Raw genomic sequence first — 7704 nt, 5'->3', positions numbered from 1 at the left:
TTTAGCGCGGAATATTCGACAATGCGAAAAATCGCATTCGATGCCGATTAATCATCGCTCGCTCAGCCACGTCACTCGCGCGAGGGACTGGGATTAACGCAGGCCGCTTGAACGCTGTAGTTGTAGCCTGGTCCTCCGCAAACCCTACACACGCGGACTAGCATTTAATATATATATTATATTATATATTACGTTATATTTGTGTTGTATATATCGTCTCGAATTGGGGCGGCGATAACGCGCGAGCATTAATAACGACGCCACTTCCGTCGGCCTTTCGGAAACTTCCGTGTGCGCCGCAGCCGACAATATAATATTATATATATATATATATATATGACCGCAGCAGCCGTCGTACGTGATCTGAGTAAACGATCGTCGGACAACCGCGGGACCATGCGATATTATACTAAGACGAGTGCAATATATAATAAATGTATATAATATAGTGTAATGTATTATAACATACGCGGCAACCGTATTTCCAGTATTATCTGCACCACATGGGTAGGGCTACTAGCTCACGCTGCTATGGTTCGGATACCGCTAAGCGCACCCTCTTCCGGTGCGAGAACTGTAACGGCCTCCAGGTCTAGTTCTGTGAACGCCTGGGTCACCCTCCTGTGGTCGAAGATATGCTGCATACTCTGTGCTGCCCTATCTTCGAAGAAAACCTTGCGGATTGCCCATGGAGAGAGGACTTGTTCTTAAGAGACTATATCGGGATCTTCTTTAAAATTGTTGATGAGATCCTGACTCTCGGGGAAAGCGAAGAGAGAGCTCGCCAGGCGGCTGAAGCTGCTGAGGGCTAAGACAAGCAGGGCAAGCTGACTTGAGAAAAGAGCACTCAGCAAGTGACGTACAGGATGAAAGGCTCAAGCCGGTCAGAGAAGACAATCATTGGACGCGAGGTATAGAGCGGTGGACTTTGGTCGGCCCGCGAAGACCGTTGCATAAAATAATAATGTACAGCTGGTACATTAAATTATGTGAGGGATAAAGCGGGGTATCTAAGTAGTGAATGCTGAAATATCTACCCATTCATTTTAATGCTAGAGCTGTGTGATGATCGTTATGCACGCGTGTATTTTTGAAATGAGGATAAGACGTTTTATTGTACGTATTGTTGGACAATTTTTGATTTTCAAAAGCGTTTTAGAAGGGTTTTTTTATTTTTTCGTTTCCACGGCTCAATTATAGTTTAATTATAATGTCCGTTCGTCTTCGTTCGGCGATAACTGCAACAACGTAGTGTCACTATATTATATTGTACAATACCATATACAGGTTTATAGTTTATGGAGCATAGTATTATACCCTGGCACCCTGCACTCTAAGCGGAATCCAATCATCGCTATTCGCAGACTCTGAGAAAAAAATGTTTGCAATAATACTGTAATATATTACCAAGTCAATAGTTTTTTTCCGCCCTTTGTCATTATAAACCTTACATGGTATAAGTGCGCTGTATAGCTACGTACACAATGCCTTCGTCTTGTACACTTAAAAATAATATATAATAATATACTTCGTGCAGTATAATATTAATAAACGAACGCTTGCATCATAGTTGGAGTATTATAATATTTGTGTATAAAGTTGTGTACTTGTGTTCTATTATTAGGCACGTGGTTGAATCGTTCCGGCGAAAACATTTGGATTTATCACAAGAGCAGCACCTCGGTAAGGCAGCTCTTATATTATTATGGCATATAAAACTGCTGCAGGCCTCGCGATAAATAAAAAGGTTTGCAAACGGGCATCGTATATGTATATAATAATAGTCTCGCCGCCGCAGATATACGGACGAAACAAATCAATTCGATCATCGGTCAACGAGCGCTTACGAATGGCTGAATGGAAAAACAATATGTATATATATATATATATATATATAAATATATTTGTGTGTGTACAAAGGCACCGCCAAACTCACATTTATTATTTATCGACCTACTCGGATGTGAACCCCTACTCGTGTGACTTTCCAGAAAAATAAACGACGTGCTCTTGTACAACAGGGTGATACACGCAGCCTTCTGAATATTATTTTAACGTGAGCACGCTGTATGTGCTTTTGCAGGACACGACAAACATCGTACAGAGGTTATAGTCATAGCTGTGTGTGTGTGTGTGTGTGTGTGTGTGTGTGTGTGTATGTGTGTATGTGTGTGTGTGTGTGTGTGTGTGTGTGTGTGCAGGACTCGGTTGAAAAATGTTTTTCGTTAAATCTGAATATAGGTAGGTATAGGTTATGAAAATCAGTTTTTGAATGTCGTGCGCCGTCTCGCCCCGCAGGTTCGATTGATTTCGCGCGTGATTGACGGATAAGAGAAAAGAAAATGTACCTATAGGTATAGTTTATATAGTTATTACAACTCATATTATTTTTATGTAAATGCCGAAAAACCGTGCGCGGTTATGCATTACGCGTCAAGTTGCGGTTTAAATTAGTTTTCGAAAACGAATTGTTTTTTACTGGCGCAGTCGTCACCGCCCACCGCGAAGAAAACGTCTCGGAAAATATTTTGCGTCCGACTATTATGCATATACCTAGGTATAGGTACGCACACAGTGTCTGCGGAAACTCGTTGAACCGTACAATTATGTACACACAGCATGCGCGCAGACACGACGCGTTTTAAATTACATTTTTGCCGACGTGTGTACAGAAACCGATGAGTATTATAATGACGTCGATGTTCTTTTGTATATTCTGTGCGACACAACGAGTAATATCATATTGTATTGTACGAGTACAGTGACGTTTTTTGTAAACAAGCCCTTTTACGTGCAGGAGTGTTCCAAAAGTTTTGAGTGGCCACACGCGGGCTATCGATCGAAAAATATACAGATGGATATATTATTATTATTATTATAGGTAGCCCGTATATATTATCATAATATTGAAGTCGGTATCATTTGAATGAAAAGAGTTTGGAACAAAATATTATGTACTTTACCGGCCCACTGCCCCCCCCCCCCCCCACCAATCACAAATATGATAGATTTTTTTAAATAAAAATCTTTTTCGACTTGATACACATTTCAAGTGTTTACATTTTTTTCCGAAAAAAATAATAAATTTTGTGAAACAATATAATATTATACCTATAGATAGTAAAATAAGTTTAAACAACGGTTTAGATTACAATTTTCAAAATGTTCTATTTCTACACTAGATTTCATTATTCCCGGTAATAAATAAAACGTTTTTTTGATGTAATAAAGTTAGAATTAGAATTCTCAGAGTCAAAAAAGAAACTTAGAAAAAAATTTTGAAAGGAGTGCGATAAACTAATTTTAGCCGAAAGTTAGCAGACCATGGTTTTTCGTTATTATACTTAGAGTAGTGTAGTCACCTCGTAATGGCAGATTCATGAGATTTGTGGTCGACATTTCAAAAAAAAAAAAAAGTCTAATTAAAAACGTCTAAATAAAGTTTATTATAACCTACGAACCGCATGTACATTAATATAGACTGCAGTTAGTAGTTAATAGTTATCCGGAGTAGAGTCAATTTCTCTAACAGCCGTATAATTATTTCTAGCAGAAATGTTTTCATATACGTTATTATAATATAATATTATGTTATAGGTGCAGCACCTAATTGGCATTTTGAATGATTTATTTTCTTGGGGAACAAGTTACAAATTAGTTGTATACGTATGCAAATAATTAATACTTCAGTGGCAGCGTTCGCGTGTATACAAATTAAATTGTGAAATACCCAAAGGACTGATTCTTGGAAAGTTTGACATCAGCATAAACTATGTGATACTATATTATACCGCGACGTTCGATCTGACTCGTAGGAGCCACATAAAAAACATTTTATTTAAACGTAACCATATAGGCACCTACCTATATATTGTTATTATAGTTTAAAAGTTCTTCTAAATGACACATAATTACACATAGTCAAATATAGTCACGATTGTATGATAAATAATTATGTTACTAAAATAAATAACTAATACAACATGATTTAAATAATTAATTATGTCTGACCCTTCTGTGGGCGTAAATTAACATTTAATTATTTAATAACGCGTTTCAAACATTTTATAAAGCAAAATTAAGTATATGGACAACATATTATATATACATTCAAATGATTTCGAGAGTTTCACAGCGAAGCCCATCAAACCATAGTTTATAGGTACGCAGGGTGTTAATATTTTATAGGACTTTTAAAATTTTCAAACGCTATCGTTCGAATAATTGATGTGTATAAGACTTTAAAAGTGTAATGAATAGAGCAACATATAATATTATAATGGTATAAGAAAAGAAAATGGCTTAAAACGGTATAAGACGGTATTATACGTAGTATATGTTATAAATAGGTACCAGCAGTATGCCTGAAACCTCTGAATACCGGACACTCTCTATCACTGAAATTTTGTTCGCTATTTAGAGGTGTCACTGTATATTATCTGACTATAGGTATGTATAATTAAAATAGCTAATGCAGTATAACCATGGTAAGTATATTATATAACCATGGTGTACGCGTTTGGCTGCAACGGCGTATCGAACAACGACCCATTATTGCGGCTGAAAAGACAATATTATATAATATTAATATTGCACTGTGCGTGTTGAATTTTCCGCAGATAAAGGTTATAACGAGTTAAGACTATATACCAATCTTAGCGTAAAATAGTAGTTACCGTCATACAATCGCTATACCTGCAAATCAACTCTACGCATAATAATATTATGATGCACTATTATTATATACAATAATATCATGTATTAGATCATCGGAAAAACAAACGGGAGAGTCGCTCTGCTGTATAGCATGAGTCGAGTGGACTTCGTCGTTGCACGGTAGCTAGTCACTTTAACAGATGTGTTCAATTTTAATCCAATGATGATAAGTGTATATTAGATGAAAAACGGTTCTGACTATATCAATAATATTAACAATAATATCTTAGCGTAAAATAATATATTGTTATACCTACCGATATACAATACTATATTATGGATACCTGCTAGTCTACCCTGAATGATATTATGATGCACTTATTATAAGATAGTATTTATTAATATAAGTTAATTAAATAATGTAATATTAAAGATCATCCGGAGAAAAAAATGGGGAAATTTACTTTGCCGGTGTCGAGTATATACCACGTCGTTGCAAAATAGCTGGTCACTTTGATGTATGTGTGAAATTTTAATTCAACGATGATAAGTCATAACATTGTATATGAGGTAAAAGACAGCAGTCCTAAGTGCGGAGACGGCTGCTGTCGGCCTATATTATAATATTACGTATATTCATAATAATTCACGATTTTGATGAATTGCATGTAATTATTCTAACTTTCATGAAAAATTAATGCGGGGCCGTACGCTAAACTTTTTACTTTCAAATTCTTGTAAGGAAAACTTATGAGAAACGCCCTGGTAAAAAATAACTTAATGACATTCCAAACCGCAATGGCGTGTTAAAAATACTAAAATAACAGTATATTTAATATTGTAGTATATTTATTTAACTATTTTTGATTTTTTTAAATCTATTAATAGGTATTTGTATAAGACTGAATATTACGATATAACAATTATTAGTATGTAAAACAATGTATTATAATAAATGGATAATACAAGTATTGAATAATATCAACTTCAGGGTTACTAGTCGAGCGAAGCGATAAATATTTTTTCATATTAATTATTTGACTGAACGAGTGGGCAGCTATTGATCTATAACACATCCCCCCACTGTTATTTTTTTCAGGGTGACCAGATGAAAACCTATATATTATAATACAAATTAAAAACACAGTTTTTTTTCATTCTTTGTTTGTACATGCACAACCAGCAAGTTGTTAATAGGTATATATAATTTTTTTTTTAATGAAACGTTTACAAGATACTGATAAAAAATTGTCTATACACAAAATCACGGAATTTCATTGTGAAACCTAATTACGTTTACCCCGTTGTAGAAACTAAAAAGTACAAACTTTATATTGTTATAACCTATACCCACCTATATAATATAGTAACATTATATATATATACACACTGTTGGCATTGTGTACAATTGAGTTTTAATTTTGTATAATGTATATAACATTATAATATACCAATAATAAAAACCAAATTATAGAGAGTTTTACTTTTTGTTTAAAATGCAGTTTTTTTTTTTTATTCTCTTGACTTGAAACTGTGAAACCGTTTTTACAATACACCGTGCGCCCATATAGGTCTTCGTAATAATTTATCAAATAGAATACAATACAATTATTTTCAAAGCGTCTTTTTTGCCTTCGCCAGCGCTCGAGAGGTTCACAATATTTTACAGGGCTCTCGGCAGCAGGTATGATAATAACGCGTATTTGTCTTTTTTTCCAACGCAGTTGATGTCGGATCACCAACACCGTCTGTGTCTGACGTTCGTCATCTTCCTTCCTTCCGAGAATTTCCCCTCTTGTTTATTATATTCTATGCCGTTTTGGTGAAGTCGGTGGTCCACGAAATGCCGCTGTCTTCCGCTGCGAAACCCCCGGAATCAATTGAAAACATATTACTCGCCTCCAACCGACCGCCGAAATCAATGTACAAATACGTACAATCTAATAAATTCGACGATGCGCACGCAATTCACTGATTAAAGTGAAAAATATGTTAACGTACCTACTTCTAATTTACGCGTGTAAACTGTGCATGTAACCCCCTACTACGTTGTCTTACCTTTTTCGAGTATCGTGACACCATCAAGACTGCCAACTAACTCATGGGGCATAGTTACGGTTAGTGTCACCTCGGCACATTTCATTTCTCTGGTCTGACCTATCTTAATTGTATAAAAATATTCCACAAATACTTGCGATTATTGAATGCCTCCAATACGAACTCAACAACCTCGACACCCCCAACACCCTGGATGCGGTACTCGGACCAGACACCATCACACAAGTTTTCAAATTCTTAGATAAAACTAAATTATACAGATGGATTTAATGAGAAAAAAATATGTATGTAACTCATGGCCACTGTGCGATGACTATAAAAAAATAAATAAATAACAATATTTCCAACCATAATCCAATCATAATACATGTTGTTATATATTATATTAAATAATTTAATATTGACGACCATCTATATATAGTATAGATAATGTCTACACCAGTGTTTCTCAACCTGGGGGTCGCGACCCTCCTGGGAGTCGCCAACATATTATTTAGGGTCGCGTATGAATTAAAATTGTATACAATATATATATGTATTATATGTATCTGTAAATATTATTGGTATAAATTTTGTTGATTAAAAATAATTGTAACATTATATGTGTATAATTATATATAGTATTATATTTTATGTGATGTACATTTGCACAGTAATTTTCGTATTGATTATTAATAGTATTTAAAAAATAATATAAGGTCTAAGGGGTCGTTAAAAAATTGAATTTCAAAAAGGGGGTCGCCAAAGTAAAAATATTGAGAAACACTGGTCTACACGACACGTGAACACATAATATATATCATATAATATAGTATAGTGAAACATCATAGTATAGTGAAGGGAATCACGCGGCAGACCGCGGCCCTTCGGGGGCGAAGTCTTGCGTCGAAACTCATTATAGTTACCCTACAGGGTTCCTAAGGTCCCCGAATTAAAATTATTTGTGGAGCGACCCCGAGCTGGCTGTAAGTTTCCGTGGGCGTCGCGATG

This window comes from Acyrthosiphon pisum, chromosome A1 (genome assembly GCF_005508785.2).
Source record: "Acyrthosiphon pisum isolate AL4f chromosome A1, pea_aphid_22Mar2018_4r6ur, whole genome shotgun sequence".
Lineage (NCBI taxonomy): Eukaryota > Metazoa > Arthropoda > Insecta > Hemiptera > Aphididae > Acyrthosiphon > Acyrthosiphon pisum.
The sequence above is the reverse complement of the archived record's forward strand: the minus strand, read 5'-3'. Positions refer to the sequence as shown.